Raw genomic sequence first — 15763 nt, 5'->3', positions numbered from 1 at the left:
CGGGTCCCGCGCCGGTGCCGGTGCCGGGTCCCGTGCCGGCGCCCCGCGCTCCCCCGCCCGGCGGCACGTCTGCGCGGCGGCCGGCGGCTGCGGCTCAGCCGTGCGTGCGGCGGGGCGGGGAGGCGCCCGGCTCCTCCAGCCCGCCCCGGCGCGGCGGCGCGGCGCGGGGGAGGCGGCGGCTGCCTCCATGCTGCAGCGAGCGGCGCGGCTGCCCGGGGCCGGGGCCGGGGCCGGGGCCGGGGCCGGGCGGCCGCCGGCGGCGCGGAGGATGGGCGCAGCGGCCGCGGCGGAGGGGCGAGCCGCGGGCGCCGAGCTCCCCGCCCTGCCCCGCCGCAACGCCCGGCGCCGCGGCTGCTCCGCCTGAGCGCGCCCGGCGCGGAGCGGCGCGGAGCCGCATGGCCCTGCCGCCGGCCGCCCCTGCGCGCTGCGCGCCCGCTGCGCCGTAGCTGCCCCCGGGAGGCGCCGGGGCCGCCGCCGCCGCCGCCGCGCCCCGCGCCCGCACCCCCCTCCCGTCCGCCCGCCCGTCCGTGCGTCCAGCGGCGGCGCCCCGGCGCGCAGGATTACGCAGCGGGGCGCGGAGCGAGAGCGCTCGGCGAGGATTAACCTGGCGCAGGTACACGGCAAGGTCACCGGCCGGCCGGCGGGCGCGGAGCGGCGCGGAGCCGAGCGGGCTGCCCGCGGCGGGGCGATGCGAGCGGGCTCGGCGGGCTGCGCCGCCGCGTGCCCCGCGCCGTCCCCCCGCCTCCCGCCCGCCCGGCGCGGGCTGCGCGCGTGTGCATGTGCGCTGCCGCCGGCCGCGCCGCGCTGAGCCGCCGCGCTCCATGGGGCCGTCCGCGCGGGCTGCCCTGCCCGCCCCGGCCGCCGGCAGCCGCCGCCGCGGAGCCGCTCTAGGATGCGGCTGCTGAGCGCCGGCACAGGGCAGAGAGGCGGCCGGCCTGCCTGCCGCGAGACCCTGACGCCCCGCCGGAGCCTGGCCGCGGCCGCAGCTGCAGGGGGAGCGCTCCGGACGCCGTCTTTCCCCGGGAGGCACCAGGTAATCGCGGGGCGGGCGGCCGAGCCCGGCCCCATCTGCATTGCAGCCGCCGGTACCGCTCCGCGGGGGAAGGGGCGCGGGAGGGCGGCCGCGGCGGGTCCCGGGCCGGCCGGGCAGGGCTGGCCCCAAAGCGCGGCGGGCGGCGCCGGGACGGGGCTGGCGGCGGCGCCCGGGACGCCCCTCCCGGGAGGGCGGCGGCCGCGGGGCTGCGCGGGGCGGGCGGGGCGGGCGCCCCGCGGACGGGCCGGGCGGGGCCGGGCCGGGCCGAACCGAGCCGGGCCGAGCCGAGCCGGGCTGGGCCGGGCCGCGCTCCCGCCGCTGCCCGCGGGACGGCGCCGGCGGCCGCCCGCGGCTGGGGGTGCTGCAGGGCCGCGGATGCCGCGGCGGCCGCCGCCCCCTCCGCGCCTCGGCGCGGTGCTGCCGCCGCCTGGGGAGCGCCGGCACCGCCGGGCCGGGCCGGGCCGGGCCGGGCCGAGCTCTGCGCTGCCGCGCCGGGTCCGCCCCCGCGGGGCTGCCCGTGCCCGGCGGAGGCGCCGCGGGGTCGCGGCCGCGTTCGGAGCACCCCCGGCCCCCGGGCGCTCCCGCGAGGGCTGTGCCGCCGCCCCGTCGGCTCCTGCGGCCGCGGGGTGTGGAGCTGCTCCGGAGGGAAGGCGGCCGGACGGGGAGGCCCCCGGCTCTCCGGCGTCCCCTTCTCGCCCGCCCCCGCGGCGGGAGGCTCCGGGAGCCGCCCCGTCCCGCTGCCCTCGCCCGGGCGCACGCCTGGCTCCTCGCCCCGCAGTCCTGGAAGGCTGTCGCTTGTCCCCGGCATCCCGGGATATGCGTGTGCTGCCGTCCCTTCCCCTCCCCTCTGCCCGTCCGTAGCGTGCGCTTCTAGTCTGCGGGAGAGCAAATGTAGGACAAGAGAAACGTTTTTTGCTGCTGGAAGGTTCCCGCTCGGGGAGACGGCACAACAGTTGTAGAGGAGCCAGCGGAAACCTTGCAGCCATGTTGATGTCAGGAGCAAACAAACCTGGTTCCAGGGAGCAGCCGCAGCCGAGGAGGGGCCCGTGCGAGGGGCAGCCTGCACAGCCAGGCTGGCTCGGGGGCTGCCGCACCCAGGGGGGCACTGGCGTGGCTGGGCTGGAAGCGCTTTTGAAAGCCCCTTCCTTTGGTGCTTGCCAGCGCTGGCTTGGAGGCGCAGGATCTGCACCCACCGAGGTCTGCCATGAGAGTTAACGTGAGCACTGCCCTCTCTCATTGCCTTCTGTGGTGCAAGACAGCAATGTTTCCTCTCCTGAACCTTTGTCTCCTTGTCTAGCTTGGTCTGTCATGTCTCTGGGACAGGCACTGCTTGTCATTGCATGGAGTGTCTGGAGCAGGACTTGCTGGTCTCAGTTGCAGGTATGAACGTAACCTGACCAGTCCCCCAAACTGAGCGTGGGAAAGTTGGGTGTCTCTAGCTACGTCCAGCCCCTTGCAGCCTCCAGCTGACCGTCCTGGAGCCAGGATACCTGTGCCTTGGTCATCTTGCTGTTCGGACATCTTTCCCATCCATGCTTACATTTCACATGTCCCCAGAGTGACATCGTGTCAGTGCATTCCTTCTGATTGTCCTTGGCTGAGTGTGGCATGTCCAGATGTGTTCAAGCTAACGTGGCCAGACAACAAACCTGTGAGATGAGATGGATCCACCCTGGGTCAATTGGGCCTTTTTGGTTATAGCTGTGCGTCTGAGGGCCTGCTGCTGCTCTGCGGAAGGGTCTCAGCTGGTTCTGACAGCACAAATCCTGTCTGCAGATGTTTCCAGGAGCATGGTGCCCACCTGGACTTTCAGGGCTGCGCATGCCTTACGGTGCCTCATGGCCACTGGCTGGGACCCCCGTTAGCTTAGAGACATTCCCCCAAAGCTGTGAGCCGTGTATGGGCTTCACCTTCGTGCCAGCCCATGGACTTTGCAGTGCTGCTGGAGGTCTGTCCTGGGGGACTGGAGCTGGTGTGCTCCAAAACAAGGACTCTGCTGATCTGGGTGTCAGGTTCAATTTTGTAAGAAGAACCATACAACAGAGTGCTGTCAGTGCCCAAACACCTTTCTGAAGTAAATTTCTAAATATATACTGTATTCAGGGGATCGTGCATTTGTTTAAATGCATAGTAAATGCATTTAAATGCATAAGACTATCAAAATGCATACCCAAGCTTGCCAGCTAGGCCTCAAGTCACAAACCTTACTAAGAAGCTTCCCTTGACATAATAGCTTATTTCTGAAAGAGCGGTTACTAGTTTTATCATGGCAATGCAGTCAGTGGAAATATATCCTGGCTATTTCAGGCATCTAGCACGAGTTTGAGGTAGTTTACCAGTTTGATGGTTTACTAAAACCCATACAGGTACAGGAATGGACTCCCAACTGTGCTGTTTCAGTGAGTGCTGGAGGGCTGGGTGATCTTATCTTCCCTTTATGATCAAGAAGAAGGCTGGACTCTGTGGTGCAGTGTTATTCAGGATGGTTTCGTAGGGGGGCTTCTTGAATTTTTCATATAACTCTTGTCATCTAGAGAGGCTTCCATTTGGCCACACAGAGGTGAACGGAGGTAGACTTTGGTCATAAGGCAGGGGAAGAAGGATCAGGGATTGTCTCCCCAGCCCAACAACGGGACTGCCTCAGTGTGTGGTGCAAAACGGTTTGGAACCCAAGGAGAAATGTAGCAGAACAGTGTGGCAAGAAGGAAACAGATCTTCCCCGGTCAGATCTCCTGTGAGCTGCTGCCACTGCAGGTGGCTTAGTGTGCATTGTTTCCCACAGAATTCATGGAGAGGCCGGTGTGCCCGTAGGTGCAGTCTTGGCAAGCAAGGGTGCCTGCAAGCTGGAAGCACAGTGGGAAGATAAAGCACCCAAAGGTGCCTGGAGAGCTTGTTCGCCTGCTGGGGTGTAGGGCGATATGTCAGATGCTGGAGAGCTAATGGCTTTCCATTGCTGATCAATATTTCCTATGCTTTCAGATGTGGTAACAGGTTCAGTTTTATAGAACAATCTTTGAATGTTCTCTGAGCAAGCAACCAGTCCAGAAAATCATGCTAATAGCTCTGCTATTAACAGGCCTGGCAGAATTTGAGCCAAACAGAAAAGGCTTGTCTAAGTGCTATTGAAGCGTTTTGGGCCAGGCATATTCCATGCATTAGGGAAGATTTGTACTCCTTTGACCAGACATTGCTGAGTGTTGTCTATTTATACACATCTAAATATATCCTCTGCAGTCTTCAGACTTTTCTTGCTAGTAGTAAAATTACTTTTCAATATTATGCTATTAAAATGTGCTTGCTGACACTATTTGATGAGTTTCGTGCTAAGAGATATGTCTCTGCATGTGTTTTAAATAAAAATTATTCTTGAAGTAGTTACCTAAAATGCTTTGGAAGTAAAAGCATGTTGTCAGTGCAGATGGATAGCAGAAAGCAATGTAGTTGAACAGAAGCACTACTGGAGACATGCTCAAGCCTCTAAGGCCAAATCCAAACCAGTACAGGGTTTTGTTGCTTAAAAGTGAACCACTTCTTCTATAAATATATATCAAATATATATATATATCACGTATATATAAATATATATGTGTACTTTGCAATGAAAAGGAAATATTTGCTTCCAGTTAGTCAGGTATATCTTCTGGTATGCCGAAGTTTGAGACGTCGTTCTGGAAACAAAATATTGAAGAAGCACCTTCTCATTTGCTGCGAGTGTGTAGCGGGCCCAGGGAGCCAGCCGGTGCTTTGGTGCTGGGGCCTCCCCTCCTCCAGAGCAGCACCCAGGGGAGCACCCGCCTGCCCCTGGCAGCAGGGGGGTTCACAGCGATGGGAGCAGGACTCTCCTCCCCAGGTTAACTGACCGAGCAGCTCCCGACGGAGGACGGTGAGCGGGGAGCCCGTGGCCAGCCCTCCAGCCCAGCCGTGCTGCGCACCAGGGAGCAATTGCTGGTGGAGGAGCTGGTCTGGGAAGCTGTCTCACCGAGTACTGAGGTGGAGAGTAATCATAATTGCTGTCCAGGTCGTGTATTGGAAATGGTGTTACAGACCCAGGGGTAGAAGATGGTGCCCTAATTCCAGGCTATCATAAATATTCCGACATAAGCCTGCTGCAAAAGCGATTGCAATGATGAGTCCATATCTATGAGTGCATTTCTCCTGCGGTAGGGAGGGTTTTGTGGGGCTCCTGAAGAGGGATGGAGACCTTTGATGTGTTCCCAGATAACAAACAGGATCCCTCATTGGGTTGTGGTGATTATGTGGCTGTCTGTCTGGCCTGCAGCCCATCATGAAACAGTAATAACAGTAATCTTTTTTTCTGTGGCAGCTCTTGCTGATGGTTCTTGGAGAACTAAGACAGCCCGTAGAGGAAGTGAGAGGAACTGGTATTCATAGGGCGTGGAGGTGGGGCACAGGGAGTGTAAAAGCAGTGTTCTCAGAAGTCTTGAGCCTGGTGTTTGACGCCCTGATGTCCAAGGACAGGCACTGTGCCCTCCCCAGCCCCTTGAATCACAGAATCATAGAATGGTTTGGGTTGGAAGGGACCTGAAAGAGCATGTAGTTCTACCCCCACCCCCTGCCATGGGCAGGGACAGTTTCCAGTAGATAAGGTTGCCCAAGTCCCAGCCTGGCCTTGAACGCCCTATGGATGGGGCATCCACAGCTTCTCCGGGCGGCTCGTTGCAGTGCCTTACCACCCTCGGAGGTGGTGAATCCTAGGTCCAGGCTCTGTCAGCCAGAGGTCTGTGATGTGGTGAAAGGTCGTGGTGCCAGGAGCCTGGCCCTGGAGGCCACTGCCCGGCCAAGGACCGGGGGACATGGAATCAATGGCAGCTGTGTTAGCTGACAAATCACCTTGTAATTTAGAAAGGTGTGTAGTGGCGTCTGTGGTGTCTGAAGGGAGGAGGACCTGGGGGAAGGTCCCTGGCCAAGAGCATGTCCAGGTGGTGCCCGGTCCAGAGGGCGATGGCAGCGCTGGCCCTGGGGGCTGCGTCCACACAGGCCCTGGGTGCTGGCTGCCTGCTGGCCCTGGCCTTGGGGCTGCTGGCCTAGCTAGCGTGGCAGCTTCCACCTTCCTGGGGATTAAATCACTCTGCAGATAATATTTGTCCCGAGCTGGCTGAATAATGCAAAGGGTGATTTGTCAAATGGCTAATGGGAACCCTCAGTGAAGGCCTCCTTAACTGCGTAGCATGTGGCCAGAGTGACTCTGAGTGCTTGAAGCTGGTTCCCGATGCTGTGAAACCTTTCCCTGATGCCTTGCTTTTGAGGTTGCTCTTCCAGATGAAGTTTCTCACCAGGAACTCTTAGCAAAACATTTCCATGAAAACACGTGATTAGGTAACTTTGCTTTAAAGTTGAATGCCTTTTTTGTCCTTTGAAGATTTTGTTCAGGCTTCTCTGTCAAGATCATGTTGGATTGCTTTTTGGATTAGAGGCATAAGGCTGTTTTCATTGCCTCAACATTGTTATGTTGCCACATATCTGATATTCCCTTGGTAAGTCATTGTAATTCTTTGTTTTGCGTAGTCTCTGTGCCTGGCCAAGGGGGACAGAGACCAGAGGCCGGAGCTTGGCACAGGAGCCTGTAGCAGGGAGGTGTGGCAGCGCTTTACCTACCATAGCATGAAGACTGACCACCAGCTGTAATACAGCAGTAAGGAAAAGGCGTACAAGGAAGAAGCAGCGTAGTAGAAAAAGTCTGACAGACAGGAAACCCCCAAATGTGTTTTCAGCACACTGGTGGCAATGTTCCTGGTCCTAGGATTTGGGCATGGGATTTCTCTAACAACACTGAACAGTAATTCAGAGACTTTCTGCTACGTGTGGATGAGACGTGGGTTGAATTTCTTCTAGGTTTTAGCCAGAGTTAAGGATTTACCCATTTCATGCAGTCTGTCCCAGCAAAGGAAAACACATACAGTTGGCAGCATTGCCTGTGCTCTGGAAAGCTGCATTGTTTTTGTTTTCACCAACACACTCTTAAAATACTTGATGTAAAGCCCCCTTCCAGGCTCCGTGGGAGCGCATCTGAGTAAGGCGAGCAGGACGTATCGCCTTGCCAGCTGTGACTCAGTGGCTGTGCTGAGGACGTGGCATTTCACTGGAGAGCCCCTGCTCGGGTCACGACTCAGCTGCTCTGCACCGAGCTGCCTTTGAGCCCGGCCATGCCAGGGCTCCTCGCGGCTCCGCTGCACGCTGGCGCCACTGAGCAGGCGCTGCCACTCGCGTTGGTCTAGAGTGCCACGAGAGGACCCTTCCACACTGACACAGGGCTGTGCGCCTGCCTCCGCCAGGGTGTAAGGAAACCAGATGAGAGCAGTACAAGCCTCAGTTCAGGCTGTGGTGGTGTTTGCCCATATGCAACTGCAGCGTGTCCCAGCAGGCTCTGTTCAGGAATCTTCTTGGATAGTCTGTGGTGGGGCTGGGGAGGTGGTGTGGGTTGATCCATATGAGGACCTTTCCTCACAGTGCAGCTTGCGACTCTGCAGCATTTGAGCCCCGTAGGTTATGGCTTTGGTTCCTAAAGAGGTTTTGTTGCACAACCCAGTGCCACGATGCAACTCCATGGCTTCTCTTTGTGTATCAGCTCTGTGCATACCCTGTTAGAGTGGATCCAGAGGAGGCCACAAGGATGATCAGAGGGCTGGAGCTCTCCTGCTATGAAGAGAGGCTGAGAGAGGTGGGGTGTTGAGCCTGGAGAAGAGAAGGCCCTGGGAAGGCCTTATAGCAGCCTTCCAGTTCCTAAAGGGGGCTACAGGAAAGCTGGGGAGGGACTCTTTGTCAGGGGGTGTAGTGATAGAACAAGGCTGATAGTAATGGCTTTAAACTTTAAAAGGGTAGATTTAGATTAGATATTAGGAAGAACTTTATTTTTGTGAGGGTCTGGAGGCACTGGAATGGGCTGCCCAGAGATGCTGTGGATGCCCCATCTCTAGCAGTGTTTAAGGCCAGGTGTGATGGGGCTTTGAGCAGCCTGGTCTAGTGGAAGGTGTCCCTGTCCATGGCAGGGGGGTGGGAACCTTATGATCTTTAAGGTCCTTTCCAACCCAAACCATTCTGTGACTCTGCTGGGAGAAACTTTGGGAAGGCAGCAGACTCACAGGCTGGAAAGAGCTGTGCTGTGCTGGAGACAAGGATTGTGGAGTGCACGTGGGGAGGACCAGTGTGCCAGGTGACGTTTCACTGTAAAGGCTCGGCCCAGCCTCTGCGAGCAGAGCACGCACATGGATGCCCCTCTTTGGGCTGCTCAGCGTTTGGTGCCCTGGCTGTAGCAGTGATGGACTGGGCCACTCCAAACCATGTTTGGTCCCTGTCACCCAGCCTGTGGCAAGGGATGCACTTGGTGACCAGTTCTGGGGGTGCAGTTTTCTTTCTAGTTGCTCCTTGTTCCCTTGCACGGAGCCCCCGTTCTCACTCCAGATGATCACAACAGTCGCCTTACATACGCCTCCCCATCTCTGTATCCCCGTGTCTGCAAGCAGCGAGAAGCCCTCCCGTTGTGGGCTAGTGGAAAACTCATGGCGATATGGTTAGTCCTGTACTGCGTGTCTTCAGTTGTCCAAGAAAAGGAGGTTTGTTCATGTTCCAGGTAGAACTAAGATATTTCAGCTCATGGTTTGTTAAAAACAGGTATACACCTAACAGCGTATGTGTGTGGTGGCAGGTAGATGCTGTGCCCCTTCCTGCATTGAATAGCCATAAATGGCTCATCTTAAATGGCTCTTCAGCCCAGCCCCCACAACTGTTTTTGCAATTAAGAGATTCAGAGCAATGCTTTTGTGTTGTTCTAGTGGCATAAGGCAGTTTTTGTTTTGTTTTATTTTATTTTATTTTTTATTATTTTATTTTTTTACATTATATCAGAAAACTTTAGCACTCCAATCACTTCTCATATTGCAGCTCCATAAAAATGGAATACTTCCACTGGAACCAAATTGGAGTTTGGCTGGTGTAAGAGCTGAGCGTGGTTTCCAGTCTCATTGCATCCTTCACAGAGGCCTGGCACGCTGGCAGTGTAGTCCTTCATCCAGCCTAGCACATAACGTACTTACCTAGGTTTAGTTGCAGTAATCCTTTTAGAGTCCGTAGGACTGTGCACAGCACTAGAGGAAGTGCATGCCTGAGGGCTTGCCTGGCTCGGGGCCCTGCTGGCTGTTATTAGCCTTGTTACTTCAGCAATGTAAGGTCATGCCTGACTTCACCGGACATGCCGTGCCACATGCACAGGAGCGTGCTGTTGGGACCTGCTCCTCCGCTGGGTGCGGCGCAGAGCTGACACCTGCCCAGGGCAGCAGGAGAGACATGAAGAGGGGGTTCCTGAACTTGCTCTGCTTGGAGAATCTGCTAGAAACACTACAAGAGTTGTGCATCTTGTGAAACGTTGGCTTTTAAAAATTTAGTAGAAAGTCATAAATCGCAGTGCCGTGCAGTTCTCTGTGTGGGGTGGCAGATTTACAGTAAAATACATCTCTGCAGAGGCTGCCACCTTAGGAGGAGGTTTTCATTTCTTCACATGACATATGGTGGTCTTATTAAATGAGCATTGGTCATTAGTGTTGAGTGATGACTTACTCCCCGGCGTGATGGGGAATAAGAGCGAGGGCGGTGTGCTGGGCGTGCCTCGTCGCGTGCCACGCGCCGCTCCCCGGGCGTGATGGCGGGGCTGGTGCGGCTGGGGGCCGGGGGCACCGGCCCGGCTCTGCCCTGCGCTGGGGCTGTGCTCGCTCTGCTCCCAGTGCCGTGGGCGCAAGAGAAGAAGGCGGCAGAGCTGGCTGCTGGCCTGGCCTCTTCTGGGGCACTGGCCCCTCTCCTGTGGATGTCAGATGCCGGAGAGTGGGGTCGCCTCCAGGACCTGGCCCTGGCCCCGGCGAGGGTGCAGGGTCTCAGCGCATCCCCTGGGTCACGGCACCGCCCTGGGCACCAGCCCCGTCGCCCCGCGTGGCGTGTGGGCTCGTGGGCAGCTGGGCGAGTTGAATCGCAGGACGTTCGTCCCTCACCGTGGTCCAGGGCAGGGGCTTTGTTTGCTCCGCTGTAAGTAAACAAGCGGAGCACACCTCAGTTTGCTTTTTGTGTTCAAACAGCCTGACCTATAGACATTTCGATGCAGTTGTTGAAATGGGAGGTTACTTCCCTCAGGGCTCACATTTCTGTTGTGTTCATTATTGCCCATTACTGCCCTGGGTCAGACGCTCTGTTTCCAACTTGTTTTATTTAAGAGGCAGTCTGCAAACAAACACCTTCTGTGTATTGAAGCAATCCCCATGTCCTTCCCTTCTCATAGAAGGAAAATATGATAAATACCATGGAAAAAGATGTAGTAGGTAAAGAAGGATAGTTACAGCTGACTGCTAGTTACGTGTGACAACTGTATAGATTTCTAAGGGAACAAATTAGGAATATAGTTTATAAATGAATGTTCCTAGTGTAGCGTTGTGGAATACGTAAAAACGAGTAAAAGATAAACTGCTTAGGTAAATGCCCTTTCATGGCTTACGTTGGCGAGCCACACGATCAGCGTTAGCTCTGTTTGAGTATCGCAGCCCCTCGCTGTTCACAGACGTTGTGTTATTGTCTTCCACACTTCCACTGGAGGATGCAAACAGCTCAACTGAATAAGCTTAATTTCTACTAAGAAGCATTAGAGAGGCCTGTGTATAGACTGTGTGACTGTATTTGAATTGCATCTGGAAAGCTAAAATAATAATAAATAAATAACAATAATTAGGAGCAAAATTCTGGCTGGCAGAATGAGAGGCTCTCAGAATGCAGAGTTGCCATCTGAAATTCAGGCCATACATGAAACCAGATACCCAAGTGGTTCCCTGATGGTCAGTAATGCTTCTGTGATTTATATTTGGAATGTGAAGAGAGGTGAAGGATAAAAGAGGAGAGTGAAGAGCACAAGCATTACAATTACCACATAAATCAGAAGAATCATACTCTGAGGGTGCAATGTGTTTCTCCTTTACTGCTGGACACAGAAAATCTAAACCAGAACATCTCTGCAGAGCACCCGTTCATCTGGTGGTGTGCTGACTGCGTCCATGCAGTGTGGCAGGGACAGCGGCTTGCTCATTGTCCCGCTGCCATGTGCCGTGTCCATCTTCAACTTACGTTCTGACCAGCAGTGCAGAGATTGCAAATAATACTGAGCATTAAGATGCAAAAGTAGATATTTTATGCTGTAGGCTGGTTTCTTAACTTAGATTTGTGTGCGCAGGGCGCCATGAAGCAGGATATCCTGTTGCTTTTAGGGTAGCCTCCGTGTGCCTTGTCTAAGCATGCTAAGTTTCACTGACATAGCCTTGGTTTGCGTCTCTTTTAGCAAGTGGTGTGGGGTAGCAGGAGAGCATTTCCAGGGTGACCTGATGGGTGGTAAGGAGCTGATATCCACACCGTGTGCGTCTGGGATGTTGCACAGATCTGGCTTTGGTAAGACATCATGGACCGGACGGGGGTCAGAGGCAGGAGCACACGGAGTTCGGGGCAGAGCATGCTGTCCTGTCCCGCTGTGCTTCCCTGGGAGCAGCCCCGAGCGGGGCTCCCCAGCGTGGGGCGTCCCCTGGGAGGGGGCTGGCATGGGGCCTGGCTCGCTGCTGCCGGCAGCGCAGCTCTGCAGCACGTGGCTGCGGCGCGGGGCGCTGGCTCGGCTCCGTGCAGGCTCAGCCCAGGGCTGAACGGCGGTGTGCGACACTTCTTATCTCGCCAGCTCAGAAATGCAGTGCTCAGGGCATCCTGATGGATTTGTGACACTCCCTGTGGGACTTTGTGCTCATAAACCAATTAAAGGATTACATTGTAATAATGTGGAGAGTATTCTTTGTTTATTAAGTAATGCAGGTATAATTCAATTAGTGACAGGCTGACCTGCTGATGTCAAGATGTGGATGCCAGCCAGGTCAGAGTCTTGAGCTCTGCTTTGCAGCTCAGCAGCAAGCTCGCTTCTGGCCTCTGAACCAAAGTGCCAAAAGCTGGAGAGAATAGCTGTGAGCTAAAAAGCTGAGATAGCTGCGCCTCTGGTTGCTCCTCCTGGCTTGCAGAGAGCTGGTGGTGGAAAGCCAGGGGAGAGTCACTCTGCAGGATGCCCGGTCTCCCTAAGAGCTGCCTCCGGCCACTCCTGCTCGTAGCAGGAGGTGAGCACAGGCAAAGCTTCAGTCGGACCCTGTGTAGCCATTTCCTCATCCCTTGCGCCATGCTCACTTGGCGCCGTCTTGGGTAAGGTGTGGGGGCAGCACTGATACCTACCGTGGCCACGGCTGTCCCCCCACATGAGCCGTGCTGCCTGTTCTGGTGCCGCCTGCTGGGAGGGAAAGCCAGGTCTTGCACAGCTGCATCTGCCCTCGCGCCTTTGCCGGCCGAGGAACAAGAGACGTGTCCCTCCAGGGCTGCGGGAGGCAGCAGGACCTGACTCGCCCCGGCTTCCAGCACGCAGGCACTCAGCCTTTGTACCTGCATGACTGACTAGCTGGTGTGCGTTACTCCTGAGCGGTCATTAAAACAGCAGAATTTGTTAAGATTTTTACTAGTGTTCGTTTATGAAATGTTTTCAAGCTTGGCTGGGTATTTAATGTTCAGCATGGCTCAGAAAGCACAGTTTGACCAAACTGTGAAAGGCAATTTGCTCCCAGGGAGACGCGTACCATGCAACATGGCCAGCCCAACTCAAGCGTGCAGCTGGGACCAGGTGGGTGCAAAAGGTGTTTCTGGGCTGCCAGAGATTTCCAGAACAACCAGTAGATTTCACTATCCAAAACAATGATGCTGGTCAAAATCACGCTCTGGTTTTCCGTGCAATCCTATGACAAGATTATGAGGAATTTGCAGCAAAGATGAAGTAATGCCTACCTCGTTATATGTTGAATGCAAATACAGTGAGAAAATACCTATATTATCTATACGTGTATGCAAATATAGACATAAAATCAGCTCATGTAGCCTGGCAGTGCTGGCACAATATAAGCACCCGACAGCACAAGAGAATAATCTCTGAGGACCAAGGAACGGCTTGTAAGCCATGCCCATATTTTGCAGCACTTACTTTCTCGGTTGCACTTTGCAGGGAGTTTGCTTGGCTGCCAGTTACTGTTTGCCAGGAGGAAAGCCCCAAACTGCTAGTAGTCTGGGCAGCTGTCTTTGCAGCAAACTAGGCACATATGGTAAAATAAATGAGGCCTGGGCAGTAAGCTGTTCCCCCGCCAAGGTGAGAAAAGCCGGAGGCGCCCGCCCGCCATCACTGCTGGGGACGGGGCGGCCTCGACCCCACGCAGTGATCGCTGCCTGGCTGGGCTGGGGGCAGTGCGGGTTTCTGTCCAGTTTGTGCTATATTGCGTCGCAAAATCTTGCCTCTCCTTACAGAAAAACCCGCCACAGGAAGAAAGCGTGTACTTTTTTGGGTGAAGGGGGAGATGAATGCTGATTTTCCAGCTGCTGCGAGGCCCTTATGTGGTAACCGTAGCAACCGGGCTTCAAAGACAAGGGGTTAAGGTACAGGTTTCCCAACTTCTCCATCGGCACAGGCAGCGTCCTTCCAATGCAGTCGTCCACCGCAAGAGGTGACAGGAGCCGTGTGGGGGGAGCCTGGCTCCGTCCCCTCTGGGAGCTGCCCCGGCTGAGCCCTCCGGCCGCGGGCACCCCCGGCTGCTGGTGCACATCCAGAGCACGCAGGGTGCAGCACCCTGCACGCCTCATTTCCCTGCGGCTTACGCCTTCGGCTACAGAACTTGAAATGTAAACCTCTCTGTGTGCTGCTTCTCTCCCAGAAGCTCAAGCAGCTTCTTCAAATCCTTCCCAAAATTGTAAGATTTGAGCCCATTTGCTTGGAGGGCAGAAGCGGAAGCGTGGGATCTCCGTGGTCAATCACAGCTTAGCAGCAGTTCCTTGATGTTTAGGGTGAGTTTTCACATGCTGGTGATGCCAAGCTGTCCTGACATTATTCCTTTTCCCATCGCTGTGTGATGCAATGTCTTATTTTCTATTTACCTGTGCCCTGCTGCTTCTCTTTAAAACATGCAGTTAGTTAAGGCTGTAACTTTGACATGACATTCATTCCCATAAAGTGCTTTGTACACTAATATGGTACAATCATGTTGCAGTAAGATGGTATCTAAATGCTTCTAAATGTCAGTCCGTGTTGATGCATGGATGCTGTTTCATCAGGAAATTAATTGCAAATACAACACCTCTGGGCATCCTGGAACAATAGTCTCTGCAGTGCTCCCAATTACCAGCCAGCACTTGCACAGAAAAGATAATGGCATATGAATGAGTTAATGGTAGTTGGAGGGGCTGAAGGGAAGGAGGATACCTTTTACAAATTAATGAAGGGGAAGAAAACAATGGAAGGAAAGTCAGTTCCTCGGCAAATGAGGACAGGAATGGAACCAGCAACCTGCCTACATAACTGACTTGATTTAAAGTTGACTTTATCATCCTTGCAACGATGGCTTCATCTCTGTGGTGTCAGAGCAGCAGCTCCAGCCGCTCCGGACTGTGGAGCTCCGTGTGCGGCCATCTGGGTGTTCTGTCCCTGCCCCTGCATCCCTGCCCTGAGCCTTGCCCTTGGGGCGGGGGTCTTCTGTATGGCCACATTTTGGGTTGGCCGCGTGTGACTGAGCTGCCCCCAGCTCCGGCTCCCCCTGCCACCAGCGAGCTCCTGCGCCTGGGGCTGCTCGCCCAGGGCGAGAGCTGCGCACCCCTGCGCTGCGCCCGCTGCCCCCGGGGACCCCCGGGCTGGCCCGCTCCCCAGGGCAGGGCAGGCCCATCAGCCGCGCAGGACGCCCGGGTGGCGGCCCCGTGACTGCCCCCGCAGGACGGCGCTGCCCAGCCCTTGGGGCTTGGCTGCAGCACGTGGTGCTCCCCTCTCCGAGGGGCTGACCTGGCTGGGCTTTGGGCGAGGAGCGGGCGAGCAGGAGCCCAGCTGGGTGGCGGGGTCTGTCTGCTGTGCAGCAGCAGTGGGGAGGTGGGCTGAGACTGTCTGTGTGTGCCTTGCCAGCGCATCCCATCAAGTGATAACAGCTGTTTGACAGCGATCTGTGAGCCTGATGGGCTAGGCTCGTCTCCCAGACTAGGAGTAGGAAAGAGTAAAATACCCGTGCTCCCAGCCTGTGTCAGGGCAGGACTGAGCAGCATTTTCCAAGGGCAGCCTGGACATCTTGTGGGTTCTTGTGGGGATCAGAGGGCAGGAGGGGCCCTTGTGCAGCCCTCTGTGCATGCAGCGCTGCCAGGTCTCCTCCTGAAATTCGCTAGGCGGAAATTGTGGGGAGGTGGAAGCTGAGGCTGAGCTCAGGTCGAGGGTGCCCCACGGTGCCGCCGGCCAGGAGATGTGCTCCTGCGTCCTCACCCGGGCCATGTGGCGGGCAGCGGCGGGCATCCTTCTCCCAGGATGTGCCCGATTTGTCAGGCCGTGACTTCTCAGTGGTTTTGCTGAAGTGATGATGCTTACATCCCATGCAGTGTCGATTTTTCACATTATATCAACGTGTTCTGCCTGTTATCACCGAGGACAGAGCTGATGGCAGGATCCTTTTGCTGTGAGCATGGGCCTCTCTGTTATTTCATTAGATTCAGCTACTGAGGGACAGCAGCTTCAAAATGTAATCGCTTTGCTTTGCAAAAGGTCTTTTCCAATATGTTTCCAGCTGTGCCATGGTGGGTGCAAGTGCTGAGAGTGTCAATATGTTGAAAGGAAATTGCACATAAAGACAGCTCTTTACACCAAAAAGACACAGTAAG

At 56.0% G+C, this 15763-nt stretch overlaps 1 protein-coding gene across 3 annotated transcripts in view; it reads left to right on the top strand.

Moving 5' to 3' along the window:
* Positions 1–400: 400 nt before the first annotated feature.
* The window catches only part of LRFN5 (leucine rich repeat and fibronectin type III domain containing 5), a 57692-nt gene continuing 42329 nt past the window's right edge, over positions 401–15763 (top strand). The window contains exon 1 of one of the 3 annotated variants that reach the window (XM_083838147.1): positions 401–613. The gene's annotated coding sequence lies outside the window, so the exon portion shown is untranslated. Of the gene's footprint in view, positions 614–749; positions 1034–15763 lie in introns of those variants that run through there. The other 2 variants (XM_083838146.1, XM_083838148.1) reach the window with 2 other exon arrangements.

This window comes from Anser anser (assembly GCF_964211835.1).
Source record: "Anser anser genome assembly, chromosome: 5".
Taxonomy (NCBI): Eukaryota; Metazoa; Chordata; class Aves; order Anseriformes; family Anatidae; genus Anser; species Anser anser.
The sequence above is the reverse complement of the archived record's forward strand: the minus strand, read 5'-3'. Positions and strand labels throughout refer to the sequence as shown.